Source organism: Rattus norvegicus, chromosome 18 (assembly GCF_036323735.1).
Source record: "Rattus norvegicus strain BN/NHsdMcwi chromosome 18, GRCr8, whole genome shotgun sequence".
In the NCBI taxonomy this organism is placed as follows: Eukaryota; Metazoa; Chordata; class Mammalia; order Rodentia; family Muridae; genus Rattus; species Rattus norvegicus.
In genome coordinates this window covers 42862331-42883391 of record NC_086036.1, presented here as the reverse complement: position 1 = coordinate 42883391, position 21061 = coordinate 42862331, and the positions used below count along the sequence as shown (strand labels likewise).

General features: G+C 41.9%; 2 pseudogenes; both read left to right on the top strand.

The window, feature by feature from the left end:
• Positions 1-11315: 11315 nt before the first annotated feature.
• Positions 11316-19772, top strand: Ralgdsl5 (ral guanine nucleotide dissociation stimulator like 5; annotated as a pseudogene).
• Positions 16989-18017, top strand: Rpsa-ps24 (ribosomal protein SA, pseudogene 24; annotated as a pseudogene).
• Positions 19773-21061: the final 1289 nt, after the last annotated feature.

Here is a 21061-nt window from a genome sequence, read left to right as displayed (position 1 = left end):
TGTGTGTTTTGTGAGAGTGGACAACCCAGATCATGGACCTGTGCTAATCCCGTCATAGGGTTACTTCACAGCGGTGAGGTGTGTGCCTGGTGTGTGGCCTCGACTTCTCCACTCTAAATACAGCCTTTAACACAGACTGGACTCACTTCCACCAGCGACTGATTTTCCAGCCTGAGATATAGGCTGTATTTAGGGTGGAGAAGTCGAGGCCAGCCACAGGCGACCAAGGGGGAGTATCGCACTCCCCAGTTGTCTCAGCCTCCTCACAATGGAGTCGGTGGTAATGGACTGAGACCTGCTTGGTAGCTGAATCCACCTGGGCCTTGATAAAATCAGTTAACTTTTTAAGCACCCATGGACCAAAGGAGACAAATAGCAGGAGTCCTATAAAGGGACCCAGGATACTGGGTGGAACTGTGGTGAGCAGGGGAGAGGCAGAAAACCAATTTTTATACCAGGCTTCACTCTTTTCTCTTTCTCTTTGTCTCTTTTGTAGACTTTCTCTAACTTTTTGTAGGCTGTTTTCTATTAATCCTGTCTTATCAGCATAAAAGCAACAATCCTCCTTGAGGGGCGCACAGAGCCCTCCCTGTTGGAGAAAGAGAAGATCTAATCCCCTTCTATTTTGTAGAACAACCTCAGCCAAGGAAGCGACTGAATCTTTAAGATAGGTTATTCCGTTTTTTTGTTTTGTTTTGTTTTGTTTTTTTTGGCTCTTTTATTTCGGAGCTGGGAACCGAACCCAGGGCCTTGCACTTCCTAGGCAAGCGCTCTACCACTTAGTTAAATCCCCAACCCCAAGATAGGTTATTCCTTGTTGAAGTTCACTGATGTCCCTGTCTATGGCGGCACTGAGCTGATGATAACTCTGTTGGGAGGTGATCAGGGAGGCAACCCCAGTTCCTGTCCCCACAGCTGACAGGCCTAGGAGTACTGCAAGAGTCACGGCAGTGATGGGTTCTCTCTTTGTACGAGTGGAGTTGCCTCTATCCCAGAACTGCGGGAACTCAAGATTGGGCCAGGGAACTTGTGCAGTGGTGGTAGAGTTGGCAGACACCACATCTCTGGTGCCATTAAGAATCACCCACATATAGCTGAAGATCTGGTGAGGCGATGTAGCAAGGGCAGACATGATGATGCTTCCAGGGATCCAGATGAAGGGGAACATGGTCAGCATGATCTGTAATTAAGCATAGTTATACTTTTCCTCAGGGTTGTTTCCTGGGTGGGTTAAAGGCCTTAACAAAGCGTTCGGGTAGCCAACGGGCGCCCCCAGTCTTTGAATCATAAATGCAGGCTGATCCATGTCCCCAAATGAGGACCAGATCAGGGCCATATCATTGGGATGTTAATGGGTCCTTCCATAGGACTGGTGCATAATCATAAGAATTATGGGGGTGACACAGGTGACCGGTCTGCTGCAGTTTTTCCATCCTTGTTCATGACAAGGTAGTTAAGGACAAAGAGTGCATGATTTATAAATTTTTGTGATTACCAGGGAGGGGGAATAATATTCCTCCATTTGACTGTAATTTATGGATCATATTTTTAAGGGTTTGGTGAGCTCTTTCAACTATACCCTGTCCCTGAAAATTATAAGGAATGCCCATGACATGTTTAATTCCGAGTTGGGAACAAAAGTCTTTAAAATGAGAACTAGTATATCCAGGACCATTATCTGTTTTAACAATCTTAGGTTGAGGTAAAACTGTGAGGCAAGCCAGAACATGACTTATAACATGTTTGGTGGCCTCCCCTGTCTGCAGGGATGCATAGATAAAGCCACTAAGGGTATCAATGGTGACATGAATATATTTTAATTTACCAAAGGAGGGAAGATGGGTGACATCCATTTGCCAGAGCTCTCCAGAAACCATCCCATGGGCGTTGACCCCTAGGTGGGGGTCAGGCAGTACAGTCACGCAGCCTTTGCAATTATGGACTATTTGGCGATCCTGTTCATGGATGATCTTATATTTAATCCTAAGGGTTTGTGCATTAAGGTGATGTAAGTCGTGTGCTTTTTGGGCAAGTGTAAGGGTCATAGAGAAGGCCCCCTGGGCCAAGGCCACGAGCTGGGTGAAGCGATCAACGGTATCATTACCATCGGCCAAGGGGCCTGGCAATCCGGTATGTGCTCAGATGTGTCCCACAAAAACAGGGCAAGCAAGAACGCCTCTGAATATACTTTTGTAAGGTGGCAAACAGGGGGGTAGCATTGGTGGTAGGCAGGATATAGGGCACTGTTTCTAACCGGGGGATAGAAAAGGCAAGATAGGAGCTATCTGTATATAGGTTAAAGGGTGCATCAGGCAGTGCACGAAATACTGTGAGAATAACCTGAAGCTCTACCAGCTGAGCAGAATCTAAAGGAATAGAGAACGGTTGTATTTGACCATCAACGGAACATGTGGCTTGTCCATTAGAGGAGAGGAGCTGCCTGCAAAGACAAGGTGATCCCGACACTGGGTGATCATGTGTTACCTTTGGAAAGACCACTGGGACTGTAATTTTGTGAAAAAACTGTATCAACTTATCTGCAGAGTAATGATTATCTATCTTACCCTAAAAGGCAATGCAGCTAATTGAATATTTATCTACATGTTGACTGAGCCAAGAGACCTGGGAGGGGCTATAGGGTAAGATTAAAGCATCGGGGTCCCTTCCAAAGAGCTTATGGGATTGTTCTCTTCCAAGATGTATGATTTTTGCCACCAGCAAGGGATGGGTGGGAAGAACCCTAGTTGAGGAGGCAGGTAAATGTATCCAGTAAAGAGGATATTACTGCCAAAAAACTGCTGTTGGGGAAAAGGGGGTAGGAAGGACATCACTGGAAAATGTCGAGAATACCAGTGAAAAATCACAAGGAGGAGCTTCCTGTTTCTCAAGATTGTTTAACTTTATGGTCCGCTAGTTCCTGGGAGAAGCTTCCTGCTTCTCAAGATTGTTCTCTAAGATTTTAATCTAACTTTATGGTCAGCTAGTTCCTGGGAGAGAGTTGTCAAACTGGTTGATGAAATTGCCCATTCTATAGTCCTAGGAGAAGCTTCCTGGAACATACAATTCCAGGGCCTAACCAGTTTTTTCTTCTACTCTGAACCTTTGTCTAGGGGGGGGAGGCAACCTTAAAACTTCTACCTTTCATTCCCCACTTCTTCTAGTGGCTAGTTCTAATCATAGAACTAAATTAAAACATGACACTGCCGATGTAACATCAAAATCTGAACAGCACTTACTCTTTCTCTAATGAAGGTAACTAGCTTATTTAACACAGATGGACTTATAATCAGAAACAGAAGCAAAATTAAGAAGGGTCCCATAAGGGAAGATATCAGAATAGTCATCCAAGGAGATCTACTAAACCAGCTCCCGAACCATCATCCCTGATGCTTTCTGTCTCTCTGTCATTTGTCTAATATTTTTTAAAGTTTACTCATGGAGTCTCTAATTACTCCTGAATGGTCTACATAGAAGCAACATTCTTCTTTTAGTGTAGCACACAGACCTCCTTCTTTAAGGAATATCAGGTCTAATCTTCTCTTATTCTGAAGGACTATCTCTGAGAGGGGGGTTAGGGATTCTTGGAGGTCAGTTAAAAAGTCTTTTTACTCTTTTTATATCTAAGTCAATGGCAGTTCTGAATTCTCTATAAGCCTTGTGTTGCAGGGCAACAGTAGATGTCCTTGTAGCTGCCCTTGCAGCACCTAGACTCAGCCTTAAAATAGCCCTAAGTAATTCTCAACTCTCTTTTGTGTCTTACTAAGTCTTTAGGATCAGGATTCCAATCTGAACACTATCTGAACCTATACACAAAGGTCATGACTGCCTTTTAGAACTTCTTAACTTATACAGGTTGTGATACCTGAGGCTCAGTCTCAAGAAGTGTTAGGAGTACTAACATATGCAATGTTACATCATTTGTAATGGAAATCAAGCCTATCTCCACACCTATCCCAATGGAACCCAGGGCAAACATGAAATTCTTGTTTCTAAAGCACACTCCTCAAGTGAGCATTATAGATTTCTTGTAACAGCTACTAACAAGCATCTCAAGTGGGATGGTGAGAAAACAAGAAGAGAGTCCAGAAAATAGAGGTCTGCTGAAAAGGACAAAAGCATTCAGTCACACAGAAAGCCAATCCAAAGATCAACAGACAAAAAAACAAAAGTGCACACAAAAACAAAAAACAAGCAGCCTCCACAATATTGCCACAAAACCGAACTGATTCAGATGGGAGCTTCTGCGAGCTCACCAAAAACAGATGAAGGGGAGCAGATTCCACATCACTCCTCCTTCCCAACCACAATCTTCCCATTGTCGAGGTCACAGGTAATACAAAACAAAGACCTAAGACACAGACAAAAACCACTCTAAACCCAGAGTTTAGCCGGCACAAAACACAAAGACACAAAGACACAGATGCTATATCCTGAATCAGAACCACCTCGGATCCTTTTTTTTTTTTTTTAATAATAAGTCATTTCAACACTTTCCAACCTTGTCCCAACTATAGGAACTAATTTCTGGTCCTTCAATAATAAACCAAGGACAAATTTCTGACACAAAGACAAAAAAATTTAATGAGATCCTTTTTCTTAACTCTTACTCCCCTTTCCCTGAGAGAAGCCTTAAGGTCTTTAATAAAGATCACTTCTGTAGATATTTTTTGCCCATTCTCAATTAGACAGAAAACTCTTACCTGCTAACGCTTTCTCTCATGAGCGGTGAGAGCCCGCAGCTATGAACACCAGATCAGCAGACCTACTTTCACTTTATCTGCGTCGGTTTCTGGACAAATACCCAGGGTCCTCAACTTCTTTTTCTGTCCAGTGAGGGTCCATATCTCGAGCCCCGCGTTGGGCACCACTTGCGCCCACCAGTGGGGACACAGTTATTTGTGGGGGTTGAGGGGGACCCATACCTGCAGGAGAACAGGGAAGAAAGAGGAGCTAGACCAAGCAGTGTCCTTGTCAAGGTCTGTTTATTGAGAGGAATGTACAGCATTTAAAGCTTGGAAGCAGGAATTGAAGCAGGAACTTAAGCTTAGGGCAGGGGTGGAGGGATGGGGTGGGGATACTGGGAAGTGCCAAGGACATAAGGTGAATCATTAAACTGCAAGATATTCTCCTTAGACAATGAGGAACAGTCCGGGGACATGTTCTTTCTTTGAAAAGGTCAAGCTCTCCTCAGGAATCTGCTCAGGGCAGGGTTCTAGCTTTGCTTAGTCCTACAGTCCGGTACCAGTCCCCAACACTACAGAACTCCAAATACATTGGACCAGAAAAGAAACTCTTCCCGTCACATAATAGTCAAAACACCAAATGCACAAAACAACGAAAGAATATTAAAAGCAGTAAGAGAAAAAGGTCAAGTAACATATAAAGGCAGACCTATAAGAATCACACCGAACTTCTCACCAGAGACTATGAAAGTCAGAAGATCCTGGAGAGATATCATACAGACCCTAAGAGAACACAAATGCCAGCCCAGGTTACTGTATCCATCAAAACTCTCAATTAATATAGATGGAGAAAGCAAGATATTCCATGACAAAACCAAATTTACACAATATCTTTGTACACATCCAGCCCTACAAAGGATAATAAATGGCAAAGCCCAACATAAGGAGGCAAGCTACACCCCAGAAAAAGCAAGAAACTAATCATCTTGGCAACAAAACAAAGAGAAGACACAAACATAATCTCACATCCAAACATGAACATAACAGTAAGCAGCAATCACTATTCCTTAATATATCTCAACATCAATGGCCTCAACTCCCCAATAAAAAGACATAGATTAACAAACTGGATACACAATGAGGACCCTGCACCCTGCTGCCTACAGGAAACACACCTCAGAAACAAACACAGACACTAACTGAGAGTGAAAGGCTGGAAAACAAATTTCCAAGCAATGGTCGGAAGAACCAAGATGAAGTAGCCATTCTAATATCAAATAAAATCAATTTTCAACTAAAAGTCATCAAAAAAGATAAGGAAGGACACTTCATATTCATCAAAGGAAAAATCCACCAAGATGAACTCTCAATCCTAAATATCTATGCTCCAAATACAAGGGCACCTACATACATAAAAGAAACCTTACTAAAGCTCAAAGCACACATTGCACCTCACACAATAATAGTAGGAGATTTCAACACCCCACTCTCATCAATGGACAGATCATAGAAACAGAAATTAAACAGAGACATAGACATAGACAGACAAAGAGAAGTCATGAACCAAATGAATTTAACATATTTATAGAACATTCTATTATAAAACAACAGGATATACCTTCTTATCACCACCTAATGGTACTTTCTCCAAAATTGACAATATAATTGGTCATAAAACAGGCCACAATAGATACAAAAAGGTAGAAATAATACAATGTGTCCTATCAGACCACCATGGGCTGAAGCTGTTCTTCAAAAACAATAAGGTAAGAACGCCCATGTATACATGGAAGTTGAACAATGCTCTACTCAATGATAACCTGGTCAAGGAAGAAATAAAGAAAGAAATTAAGGACTTCTTAGAATTTAATGCAAATGAAGGAACAACATACTCAAAGTTATGGGACACAATGAAAGCCGTGCTAAGAGGAAAACTCATATCTCTGAGTGTCTGCAGAAAGAAACAGTAGAGAGCATATATATCAGCAGCTTGACAAAACACCTAAGAGCTCTAGAACAAAAAGAAGCAAATACACCCAGGAAGAGTAGAAGGCAGGAAATAAACAAACTCAGAGCTCAAATCAACCAAGTAGAAACAAAAAGAAGCATACAAGGAATCAACAGAACCAAAAGGTGGTTCTTTGAGAAAATCATCAAGACAGATAAACCCTTACCCAGAGTAATGAGAGGACACAGAGAGTGTGTCCAAATTAACAAAATCAGAAATGAAAAGGGAGACATAACTACAGAATCAGAGGAAATTAAAAAAAAATCAGATCCTACTACAAAAGCCTATATCCAACAAAACTTGAAAATCTGGAGGAAATGGACAATTTCCTAGACAGATTTGGTACCAGGTACCAAAGTTAAATCAGGAAGATATAAACTATTTAAACAACCTCATAACTCCTAATGAAATAGAAGCAGTCATGAAAGGTCTCCCAACCAAAAAGAGCCCAGGTCCAGATAGGTTGAATGCAGAATTCTATCAGACCTTCATAGAAGAGCTCATACCAATACTATCTAAACTATTCCATGAAATTGAAACAGATGGAGCGCTACCATATTCCTTCTATGAAGCCTCAAATACTCTTATACACAAACCAATTTCCCTTATGAATATCGATGGAAAAATACTCAATAAAATTTTGGCAAACCGAATCCAAGAGCGCATCAAAACAATAATATATCACGATCAAGTAGGTTTCATCCCAGGCATTCAGGGATGGTTTAATATACAAAAAACAATCAACATAATCTAATAAATAAACAAACTGAAAGATAAAAACCACATGATCATTTCATTAGAGGCTGAGAAATCATTTGACAAAATTCAACACCCCTCGATGATAAAAGTCCTGGAAAGAATAGGAATTCAAGGCACATACCTAAACATAGTAAAAGCCATATACAGCAAACCAGTAGCTAACATTAAACTAAATGGAGAGAAACTTGAAGCATCCCCACTAAAATCAGGGACTAGACAAGGCTGCCCACTCTCTCACTACTTATTCAATATAGTTCTTGAAGTTCTAGCCAGAGCAATCACATAACAAAAGGAGATCAAAGGGATACAGATTAGAAAAGAAGATGTCAAAATATCACTATTTGCAGATGATAGGATAGTATATTTAAGTGATCCCAGAAGTTCCACCAGAGAACTACCAAACCTGTTAAACACCTTCAGCAAAATGGCTGGGTATAAAATTAACTCAAATAAATCAGTAGCCTTCCTCTACACAAAAGAGAAACAAGCTGAGAAAGAAATTAGGGAAACGACACCCTTCATAATAGTCCCAAATAATATAAAATATCTTGGTGTGACTAACCAAGCAAGTGAAAGATCTGTATGATAAGAACTTCAAGCCTCTGAAGAAAGAAATTGAAGAAGATCTCAGAATATGGAATGATCTCCCATGCTCATGGATTGGCAGGATTAATATAGTAAAAATGGCCATTTTACCAAAAGCGATCTATAGATTCAATGCAATCCCCATCAAAATACCAATCCAATTCTTCAGAGAGTTAGACAGAACAATTTGCAAATGAATCTGGAATAACAAAAAACCCAGGATAGCTAAAACTATCCTCAACAATAAAAGGACTTCAGGGGGAATCACTATCCCTGAACTCAAGCAGTATTACAGAGCAATAGTGATAAAAACTGCATGGTATTGGTACAGAGACAGACAGATAGACCAATGGAATAGAATTGAAGACCCAGAAATGAACCCACACACCTATGGTCACTTGATTTTTGACAAAGGAGCCAAAACCATCCAATGGAAAAAAGATAGCATTTTCAGCAAATGGTGCTGGTTCAACTGGAGGTCAGCATGTAGAAGAATGCAGATCGATCCATGCTTATCACCCTGTACAAAGCTTAAGTCCAAGTGGATCAAGGACCTCCACATCAAACCAGACACACTCAAACTAATAGAAGAAAAACTAGGGAAGCATCTGGAACACATGGGCACTGGAAAAAATTTCCTGAACAAAACACCAATGGCTTATGCTCTAAGATCAAGAATCGACAAATGGGATCTCATAAAACTGCAAAGCTTCTGTAAGGCAAAGGACACTGTGGTTAGGACAAAACGGCAACCAACAGATTGGGAAAAGATCTTTACCAATCCTACAACAGATAGAGGCCTTATATCCAAAATATACAAAGAACTCAAGAAGTTAGACCGCAGGGAAACAAATAACCCTATTAAAAAATGGGGTTCAGAGCTAAACAAAGAATTCACAGCTGAGGAATGCCGAATGGCTGAGAAACACCTAAAGAAATGTTCAACATCTTTAGTCATAAGGGAAATGCAAATCAAAACAACCCTGAGATTTCACCTCACACCAGTGCGATTGGCTAAGATCAAAAACTCAGGTGACAGCAGATGCTGGCGAGGATGTGGAGAAAGAGGAACACTCCTCCATTGTTGGTGGGATTGCAGACTGGTAAAACCATTCTGGAAATCAGTCTGGAGGTTCCTCAGAAAATTGGACATTGAACTGCCTGAGGATCCAGCTATACCTCTCTTGGGCATATACCCAAAAGATGCCTCAACATATAAAAGAGACACGTGCTCCACTATGTTCATCGCAGCCTTATTTATAATAGCCAGAAAATGGAAAGAACCCAGATGCCCTTCAACAGAGGAATGGATACAGAAAATGTGGTACATCTACACAATGGAATATTACTCAGCTATCAAAAACAACGAGTTTATGAAATTCGTAGGCAAATGGTTGGAACTGGAAAATATCATCCTGAGTGAGCTAACCCAATCACAGAAAGACATACATGGTATGAACTCATTGATAAGTGGCTATTAGCCCAAATGCTTGAATTACCCTAGATCCCTAGAACAAACGAAACTCAAGATGGATGATCAAAATGTGAATGCTTCACTCCTTCTTTAAATGAGGAAAAAGAATACCCTTGGCAGGGAAGGGAGAGGCAAAGATTAAAACAGAGACTGAAGGAACACCCATTCAGAGCCTGCCCCACGTGTGGCCCATACATATACAGCCACCCAATTAGACAAGATGGATGAAGCAAAGAAGTGCAGACCAACAGGAGCCGGATGTAGATCTCTCCTGAGAGACACAGCCAGAATACAGCAAATACAGAGGCGAATGCCAGCAGCAAACCAGTGAACTGAGAATAGGTCCCCCGTTGAAGGAATCAGAGAAAGAACTGGAAGAGCTTGAAGGGGCTTGGGACCCCATATGTACAACAATGTCAAGCAACCAGAGCTTCCAGGGACTAAGCCACTATCTAAAGACTATACATGGACTGACCCTGGACTCTGACCCCATAGGTAGCAATGAATATCCTAGTAAGAGCACCAGTGGAAGGGGAAGCCCTGGGTCCTGCTAAGACTGAACCCCCAGTGAACTAGTCTATGGGGGGAGGGCGGCAATGGGGAGAGGGTTGGGAGGGGAACACCCATAAGGAAGGGGAGGGGGGAGGGGGATGTTTGCCCGGAAACCGGGAAAGGGAATAACACTCGAAATGTATATAAGAAATACTCAAGTTAATAAAAAAAAAAGTTTTGGGAATTGGAACAAAAGAAACTAAGAAAACATCTCAGGGAAGAGTAAAGGAGCAATGAATACAAGTCTACTTCATTTGTCAAGGGAGACAAGATAGTAATTTACTATAACACTGCCCACCACTGTAGAGTAGCAGGGAAGTCTGAACACATGCACATGATGTGTAATCCTCTGCTCACTGGCTTGGTAAACCATGACCCAGACACTCTGTTCGAAGGAGGGGTTCAATCAGAGGCTGAGCAGTGAATGACTTTGGAGTAAAACCACTGGGAAGAGCAGAGAAAGAAAACACAAAGTATAGAGAAAGAGATGGGATACTAGGCAGTGAGGAGGATAAGGCACTAAAGAGGTGATTGGCCACCGAATAACACAGGATAGGGACAGAGAAAGTGTAGTGTTTGCTGTTCAAGTTTCATTCAGTTGCTGTGACAAACACCAGGACTAAAGGCTAACGAGGAAAGAGAAAGTTTTCTTTCAGGTGACAGGTCACAGTCAATCACTGGAGAGGATCAGATCAAGGACTCCAGTAGGAATTGAAAGACAAAGCAATGGCGGATGAATCCCCTCTGAAAGAGTGCTAGGGCCAGCTTCCATCTTATAAGACAGTGCATGTGCCTCAGCCAGCTGTTTACAAAGGAATATAAACTTGTGGGTTTAAGCCCTAAAATGATCACGGTGGTGGAAACTGATTTGGGGACAGAAAATTCCTATGCAAGCACACTGACATTGAGGGGATGCTGGCTGTCACAAGTATGCATATGGGCTCCTTCCACACAGAACACATACAAGGTCACATAAAGGCAAGGGAACAGGCCTAGGGTATCTTTACAGTAGATTGGGATATTTAGGGCTGAATTTATGATTATGGTTACAAATACAGTTACACAGTTGGGACTCATCTTAGAAAGCTTAGGTGCTGTATATATCTACATATCTCTGGGAACAGTTGAGAGATTAACAGATATATACCTGCGTTTATTCCTGCACCTAGGAAATGGAAGAGGACATGGGAACCTTTAAGAAGGGACAGTAATGGAAATACCCTCTTGAAAATGACCTAACAAAGCAGAACCTTGGTAACCAGGCAACCCACTGGTTATAGGAAGCCCTGTAGGCTCACTTGTCAGAGACAGTAGGGAGGGCAGGATGTTCTCTTGCTGTCTTCAGACTACTCAAGGCTCAGGGCTCAAGAAAGACAACAGGGAAGGCCATGATGGTGTCTGGTGGCACAGGATTCATTCTTGCCTTCAACGCCTGTGGCCATTTTCAAAAGAGGGAACAACTTTGACCAAGGCCAGCCAAGGACAGGACCATACAGACCAGGTAAGTGCTCTCTTTTCTCTGTGGGTTTGGCATTGAGATAATTCAGGTAAACTTGGATGAGGAGAGCCATTAAGAAGGGTGCAGATCTGGGTCAGGTTGAACCCTCCACTTTGATCTCTCTTCAGGTGGAGAATGCTTCTGCTCAACATGACCAGATGGAGCCCCAGAGAGAGGCCTGCTCCAGGGCACAGATAGTGGTTGAGCAGATGAACACGCTGGTGCCTTCTCTGAAGAAATGGGACCCTTCATGGTCCTTGTTTTTCTGTCTACATACAGATATTTTGCCACACCCCGACAGGTATTGGACCTGCTGTTTGTGAGGTGAGTGCCCATCTCCAAGTCCAAAGTTCTCAGATCCTCCTGTTGGTTTCAGGAATTCCCATCCCCCAGCTCTGTCTCTCAATTGTTTCCCTTTAATCCTCTACATCTCCCTATGTTTGTGTGTGTCTCTTGCTGTCTCTCTTTATCATTTTTTCCCTCTGCCCTTCTCCATCTCCCTTTCCTGCCTTGTCTCAGTCTCTCTCTCTGTCTCTATCTCAGTCTCTGTCTCTGTCTATGTGTCAGTCTCTGTTCTGGTCTCCATTTTATTATTGTCTACATAATTGACCCATTAAGAACCCATTAGCATTGAGCAATTCCTTCTCCCAGGCTTGGTCCAAACTATTCGGCTGTCCACAGCTGAGGCCCTAAAATGGATGTGATTGACCACTCTACCTTGAAGCAGCTCTTTACCCATCAGGCAATATTTCTGAGGCCTTAGTGAATGCAATTCTCTCATACATAAAGGAGGTGCTAGAAATATTTGAGTACCCAGTAGAGATGTGTCCAAAGTAGAGATCCATGAAAGTCAATGGAGGAAACCATGTGACCAAGGAGATGTATGAGTAGAGAGGCCTGTGTTCATCATCTGCACAGATACATTGAAAACACCTATTGTGTACAACTGAACTAATATTTGTGAGAGCAGCCATAAGAGCCAGTATTAGGGGAGAGGACTGAAACGTAACAGGTGACATTCTCTTTGGTCTTCTCTAGGTATGCTTACTTCAACCCTTATTCTAAAGAGGATGAACAAGAAAAGAACACCATCTGTAGCTTCCTAGAGACATGGATGAACACGAATCCTGAGGACTTTTGTGACCCAGCCAACCTGTTGTCTCTGAAATACCTGAAGGCCTACTTGAGGGTGTGCATGCCACACTCTGATCTAAGAACATGCCAAGGATTCACAAACCAAGGTTGAGGAAGACTCAGATCTGGAGAGAGACTCATCCTCAGATCCACACATTGAATGGGTGTAAATCAGCAGGGAAAAGAGCCACTCTGGAGCCAGAACCAATTTGTGCACCAGAGCTGGCGGGAACAAAAATATACAGAAGTTTCTCTGATGCATGAGTAGTTGTAGGCAGATGTGGTAGCCTTAGACTAGACAGCACACATCATAGCAGCTGTGGAACATTTGTCTCAGGATATCTGTAGATACAATGTATCTTTCAGTCGCCTCCTGCTTGCTACAGTAGGCCTACCTAGTTAGGGAATGACTCTGTCAGTCTGGTCATCTATTGCAGTCTGTCATATATGTGAACTGCTGCTCCTGCCACACATGATCACCTGCTGATTTCAATCCAACAGCAGTTCCAACCCCATAGCTAGCCTTCCTGTCCATAAGAAATATTCTTTTTACTCCTAATGCTTTCAATGTTGATTTTAGGTAAATATTAGTTTTAATAAATTGTTAGTATTTGGTTTACATTGTCAAAAATGCTGTCTCATTTCTCATGAGAGAAAATATCTGCAAATTATGAATATTCTATTTGATAAATTATTTTATGTTTATTCAAAGTTGTATAAGGAATGAACATAATTTAAAAAAACATAAGCACTTAAAACAAGTGAAATATTTAAAAAATATAAAAGGGAAATGTGTTAAATACTCTTTTTTTCTAAAGAAGGTATACACATCATTATAAATCACATACAATAATGCTCAACATTACCTTTTGGTAACTTTCAGACTAAACCTGAGAATTGGTGCCACTTTCATCCAGCGGTTAACAATTCAATCCACATAGAAGTTGCTATAGTATACACCCAGATATTCACAGGGTTGACGAGGATGGGGAATAATAGAATCATGGCACGTCAGTACTTCAAAAATATAAAGGCAACTAATATGACTTTGTTTGTCTAATGATATGTAAATCCTCCAAAGAATTAAAAATCAGAAATCCAAACTGCACAACAGGTCTGCAGTGGATGAACAGATTAATTGTAGTTTTTGCTAATTCATGCTACAGCATAGGCAAAGTTACTGTGCTAAGCAAAGAAGCCAAATACTAGTCTAGAATTAGGCAAGAATTTCCATAATGAAGAGATCTATGCAGGCAGAGAGCTGAAAGTTGGGGAAAGGGGTTTTAATGGGTATGAAGGTACTTTTCAAATGAAGAAAACACTTTCAAAAAGTATACAAAGCAGTTTGATTTTAACCACCCCTCATCACATCCATCTACTCATACCATGACAATATTTTATGATTTTATATTCCAATTTTATTCACTCACTGTATCCAATAGTGTGGATCATGTAGGAATAGGTATGTGGCCGCTGACTTAGTGCACACGTACAGTCAGTCCACCACAGGTCACATCCTCAAACGAACATGATTCTCCCTCCCCAGGAAACAGCAACTGCAGTCAGCCATGCAGAAAGTGTGAAGATTTCAGAATCCCCTTCTCCAGGGCTAAGAATGAGCATAAAAGCCCTTAAAAACAGTAACATGGAATCCATATTACATACACAAAGGACACAGAGAGTTAAAAGAGGAAAAGTCAATATATAAATAATAGTGAAATATAAAAAGTAAATTACACAAAGCCCTGATAGAACACTATGAAACCAGGAGTATCCTCAATAGATATAAATGGATTCATTTTCTCTTGGCCACTTTCTGATGACCATGAGGACTGCACTTAGGAGTAGTTTGTTTCCCTAGAGATTCTCTTAGAAAAACTGAACTGCAAGGTGTTATCAAGTGGAGATAATCCTGTATTAAAGATGGGTACAGGAAGACACTTCTCCAGTTTACTCTTTCTTTCTTTTGTAGAATGGTCAGATTTAAATTTTCCCCAGGTCTCTGAACTATGTAATCTCAGGTTCTTGGTCAGGTTCTAGGGTCCATTTCAGAAAATGAATCTTAAGTCAAGTCAGATATCTGTTGGTTACTCCCACAATATTTTTATTACAAAAGTACATGCATATCTAACAAACCTGACACCATGTTAAGACAAAGGTTTTATAGTATGGTTATTGTTTACAGGGGTTTTTTTTGTAAAGCTGCAGAGCTTTCTGAGGCTGACTAGAGAGCTGAAAGCCAAGGTATGGCTATCTCCCATCTCAGAATGCATTTTCCACTCCTGGAGCATCCATTGCCTCAACGTAAGGTCTCTGGGATAAGCACAGTCAAACTCTCCATGTTATGCCTCTGCAGTGGACATGCAGGCAGGACATGGACCAACAATACAGGTCTAAACTGGATTCTCAACAGAATACTCTCGCTTAAATGCACAAGGAAAAATGTTCAACATCCTTAGTCATCAGGGAAATGCAAATAAAATGACATTGTGATTCAATCTTACTTGTAAGAATGGCTAAAACCCAAAAAACAAGTGATAGTGTATGCTTACAGGGATATAGAGCAAGGCGAACACTTTTCCATTGTTGGTGGAAGTGCAAAATTGTGCAACAACTTTGGAAGTCAAGACTTTGGGTACTAAATGTTCACTTACTAAACTACCACCCTACAGTGTCTATTAGTAATGGTTAGAAACAACGTAAAGTCCTACTGAAGAATGGATAAAGAAAATGTTTTACATTTATACACTGGAATATTCTTCAGCTGTTAAAGTCAACATCTTGTTCCATCCTGGCAAATGAATGGAACAAGAAAACAAATATAATATGAACTCTTAAATGTCGAAATTACTTTTAAAGTAAACAACAAAAATGCTACAATCCACAGACACAGGGACTTTAGGTAATAGGAGGGCCCAAGAGATAGATGCATGCTTCTCAGTATGAAGGGGAGACAAAACAGACACCTATCTTGGGTATACTGGGGTGAAGGGGTAATTAAGGGACGGGTGTAAATGAAGGCTAGAGATGAGAAAAGGAGGAATCAATTGGGACAATGGGAGAGAGGGTTTGGAGAATAAATTAGAATAGGGGGTATCTCTGGGACAAGCTGGAATCCTAGTACAAGGGATACTACTAGGAATATATGAGGGGGAAACCCAGCTAAGATTCCTAGTATTTTGGGATATTGAGCCTTCTCCTATAATCAGAAAGACTTCCAGTTGACACATTAGGATATCAGCGCAGACACAAAACATTTCACCTACATTTTGTACAGTAGAGGGAGCAAAGAAAGTATGAAAGTGTCTAAAGAATGCCTTGACACCTTTGAGCCCCATGCCATGAGAGTGTATCCACCTCTTGCAATGCCTGGAGCACCAAGAACCAGAGGTTGGACCAAACAGAGGCACACATTTACACAGAAACATGATAGAAAAAATGAATAGAAAAATGCCAATGAAATGATTTCTAATAATATTCTGGTATACTCAGAGATTGGTCCTAACCCAATTGTCATCAGAAAAGCTTCACTTAGAAAGTGATAGAAAAAAAGTGTAAAGACATACAGTCAGACAGTAGGCAGAGCTTGGAAAATATTGTGGAAAAGTTGTACAAACTTTGTAGGAGCTGGGAGGTAGAAGACACCACTGGGGGTAAAAAAAGGAGATCCAGCCACATAAGCCCAAAGATACAGAAAGTGAAATGTTCACCAGAGAGCCTGCATGGTGACCTGGTAGGCTACATTGGACTTACAAAGGCCCTCAGAATGTTGTAACATTTTTGTAGCTTCATCTTCTTGTGAAGCCTTAATACTGGTAGTAGGGGCTCATTCTGACTCTGCTGCCTGTCCATGGGAGCCATTCCCCTCACTGGTTTGCATGCTCTAACCTTAATAGAAGAGGAGGTGCCCTGTCCTAACACAAACTGATAAGCCATGACTGCTGAATATACTTGGAAAGCCTGCCCTATTCTGAATATGAATGAAGGGGGATTTGCTAGAGATGACAAAAATAGTGGTGGGAGAGAGGGAGTGAGAGAGAGACAGAGACAGAGAGACAGAAAGAGATGAAGAGAAATGGTGAGAGATGGAGAGAGAGACCAAGAGACAGAGACAGACAGAGACAGAGACAGACAGAGACAGAGAGACAGAGTAAGAAGTAGAAAAACACACAGAGTCACATTGCAACAAGCAGATTCACACAGAAACAAAGAACAGAAGAGGCATCAAAGAACACAAAAGTAAAGGGTTGTCTCCATAAATCTTATTTTAAGGATCTGTAAGAAGTTTCCCCTTTCCCCACTACCGTGGGATAGGTCCATATGACATTGTTCTTGGTTCTCATCGAAACTTAAAAGGGAAACTTACACAATGTCCAGAGACTGTGATGTCCTACAGATGAAGGAGGTCAGTGTCCTCAAATTCCTTGCTGCAGGAACCCACTTAGGTAGCACCAACCTTGACTTTCAGATGGAGTAGTACCTCTACAAAGGGACAAGTGACAGTATCTGCATCATGAACCTGAAGAGGACCTGGGAGAAGTTGTTCATTGCTGCTGGAACTATTGTTGCCATTGAGAACCCTGTTGATGTCAGCTTCATCTCCTCCAGGAACTGAGCTTGATGAAATTTGGTGCTGCCACAGGAGCCACTCCAAGTGTTGACCAATTCACACATGTGTCCTTCACTAACCAGATCCAATCAGCTTTCAGGGAGCCACAACTTCTAGTGGTGACTGATCCCCGGGATAATCTACAGCACCTCACAGAGTCCTCTTATGTCAACCTGCCCACCATTGCTCTATGTAACACAAACTCTCCGCTGTGCTGTGTGGACATTGCCATCCCATGCAACAACAAGGGAGCTTACTCAGTGGGTTTCATGTGGTGGATGCTGGCCCGGGGAAGTACTGCGCATGCAAGGAACTATCTCATGTGAGTAACTACGGGAGGTTCGTCCTGATCTTTACTTCTACAGAGACCTAGAGGAGATTGAGAAGGAAGAGCAGGCTGGTGCTGAGAAGGCTGTGACCAAGGAGGAATCCAGGGTGAATGGACTGCACCAGAGACTGAGTTCACTGATGCTCAGTCTGCAGTGGATGACTGGTCTGATGGTGTGCAGATGCCCTCTGTGCCCATCCAGCAGTTCTCCATGGAAGACTGGAGTACAAAGGCAGCCATTGAGGACTGACCACCAACTCCCACAGCACAGGCCACTGGTGGGTTGAAGCCACCACTAAGTAGTCCTGAGCTGCTCTGCAGAAACCTAAGCAAAGGGGGAAAAGGTAGAAGGAAAATACGGTTCCTAAAACCTGAAAAAAACAAATAAATGAAAATAAAGTTTTCCTCCTGTCTTTAGGGTTGGTCAGTTGAAAAAGAATGAATTCAAAGTTGAATAAGAAATGTGTATCCAATCAATGAACAGAAGGTGCAGACCCATCTAGCTGAATGAATCGGGAGGAAGCTAAGGATGAAGGCAATCCTGTAGGAGGATCAGCAGTCTCAAAGAACCTGGATCTCTTAAACACTGGATCACCAACCAGGACGCATACACTGGCTGAGAGGAGGCCTATAGCATCTATATAGCAGAGGATTCCCTGAATTAGGTTCATTCATAGACGATGCACCTAACCCTCAGGAAATTGGTGGCCCCAGAAACATTAAAGTTCATGTGGAGTGGGTATGGTGGGGAAATCCTTGTTAAGATGGGTCAGGAGCAGACCATGGGGGAAGGGAGGACCTAAGGGAGGACATATGGGGTATAGAATCCTCAGAGGTGGGACCAGAGCAGAATAAACTCGGGGGTGTAAAAATGAATAAATAAATTAATTAATTAATTTAAAAGAATCCACATTCTAACTCAAGAGGGAATGACAAATGAAAGCAACCCTAAGATGCCAGCTCACACCTCACAATCAGAATGAATAAGATCAAAAAGAGTAGATGCTGGTGAGGGTAGGGAGAAAGAGGAACACTCCTGCATTGTTGTTGAAATTGAGAGCAGAAGTGTCTCTCCTCTCCTCTCTCTGTCTCTCTGTCTCTCTGTCTCTCTCTCTCTCTCTCTCTCTCTCTCTCTCTCTCTCTCTCTCTCTGGCTCTCTCTCTCTCTCTCTCTCCCCCTCCCTCTCCCTCTCCCTCCCCCTCTCCCTCTCTCCCTCTCCCTCATCTCCATCCCCATCTTCCTTTCTCTTCTGTTTCCCTCTCCGTTTCTTCTTCCTCTCCCTCTCTCTCTCAGTCTCTATCTCTTGTCTCTATCTCAGGCTCTGACTCTGTCTAAGTTTCAGTCTCTGTCTCTGTCTCCATCTTTTTCTTGTCTACATAATTGTCAGAACCCATTAGCAGGCTTTAAGCAATTCCTTCTCCCATGCTTGGTTCAAGGGATTGGGCTGTGCAGAGCTGAGACCCTAAAATGGTTGTAACCAACCCCTCTACCTTTGAAAAGCTCTTTACCATTCTGGCAATATTTCTGAGGCCTTAGTGAATGCAATTCTCTCATACATAAAGGAGGTACTAGAAATATTGGAGTAGCAGTAGAGATGTGTCCAAAGTAGAGATCCATGAAAGACAATGCAGAAAACCATGTGACCAAGGAGAGGTCTGGATACAGACACCTGTGTTCATCTTTGGCACAGATACATGGAAAGCACCTATTGTGTACATCTGAACAAATATATCTGAGAGCAGCCAGAAGTGACAGTAATTGGTGAGGGGACTGGGACTTCAGAGGTGACATACTCTTTGGTCTTTTCTAGGTATGCTTACTTCAAACCTTATTCTAAAGAGGACGAACAAGTAAAGAACACCCTCTGTAGCTTCCTGGAAACATGGATGGACACGAATCCTGAGGACTTTTGTGACCCAGCAGACCTGTTGCCTCTGAAATACCTGAAGGCCTACTTGAGTGTGTGCTTGCCACACTCTGATCTTAGTGTCCGCGTCAAGAGGCTCCTGACCCAGTTGCAGGAAGAACATGCCAAGGATTCACAAACCAAGGATGAGGAAGACTCAGATCTGGGGAGACACACTGCCTCAGATCCGCACATTGAGTGGGTGTAAATCAGCAGGGGAAAGAGCCACTCTGGAGCCAGAACAAACTTGTGCACCAGAGCTGCTGGGCACAAAAACCCCCAGAAGTTTCTGTGATGCATGAGTCCCTGTAGACAGATGTGGCGGCAGCAGCCCAGACAGCACACAGGATAGCAGCTGTGGAAGCTGTTTCTCAGTATGTCTGTACATACGAGGTATCTTTCAGTCATGTCCTGCTTGTCATAGTGGGCCTACCTATTTAGAGGATGGCACTGTCACCTCTGCTCATCAATTGCACTCTGTGCTATATCTGAGCTATTGTTCCTGTAACTCACGATCAGCTGCTGATTTCAATCCAGCAGCAGTTCCAATCCCACAGCCAGACTTCCCTCCCCTGAGAAATAGCCTTTTTACTCCTTCTGATGTATTCAATGTTCTGTTTAAGTATTGCTCCTTTTTATTCCTTCTGATGTTTTCAATGTTGTGTTTATTTTAATTATTGGTTTTAATAAATTGTTAGTATTTGGTTTACATAGTCTAAAATGCTGTCTACAAATGATAGAAAACGTCTGAAAATTATGAACATTCCAAGTTGTATAAGGTACAAAAAATAATTTTAAAAAGATGAACATAAGCATTTGAAAACAATTAAGTGACATGCTTAAATTATAAAAGGTCCTACATAGTCTTTTTTCTATAGAACTTTACACATCACTAATAAATCAGATGTAATAATGTTCAACATTACCTGGCAGTAAACTTCAAACTAAACCTGAGAAATGGTACCACTTTTGTCCAGTGGTTAACAATTCAATCCACATGGAAGTCGCTATATTGTACACCCAGATATTCCCAGGGTTGGCGAGCATGGGGAATCAGAGAATCATGGCGCATTTCTAAGGCACCTGTGGAATGCCTTACCTACTTTCAGGAATATTCGGCATTTCTTCAAACCATAAAGGCAACTAATTTGACTTAGTTCCTGTAACGATGTATCAAAATCACCCAAAGAATTGAAATGGGAAATCCAAACTGGATAAGTGGTCTCCTGTAGATGAACTGATTAATTATAGTTTGTGCTACCTCATGCTATGGAATAGCAAAGGTACTGTTCAAAGCCATGAAGCCAAATACTAGTCTAGAATTAGGCAAGAATTTCCGTAATGAAGACATCTACGCAGGCAGAGAGCTGAAAGTTGGGAAAATGGGTTTTAATGGGTAGGAAGGTGTTTTTCAAATGAAGAAAACACTTTCGAAAAGTATATAAAGCATTTTGATTGTATCCACCCCTCATCACATCCATCTACTCATAGCATGCCTTGCTGACCAGACTCCCTTCTGGTATTAA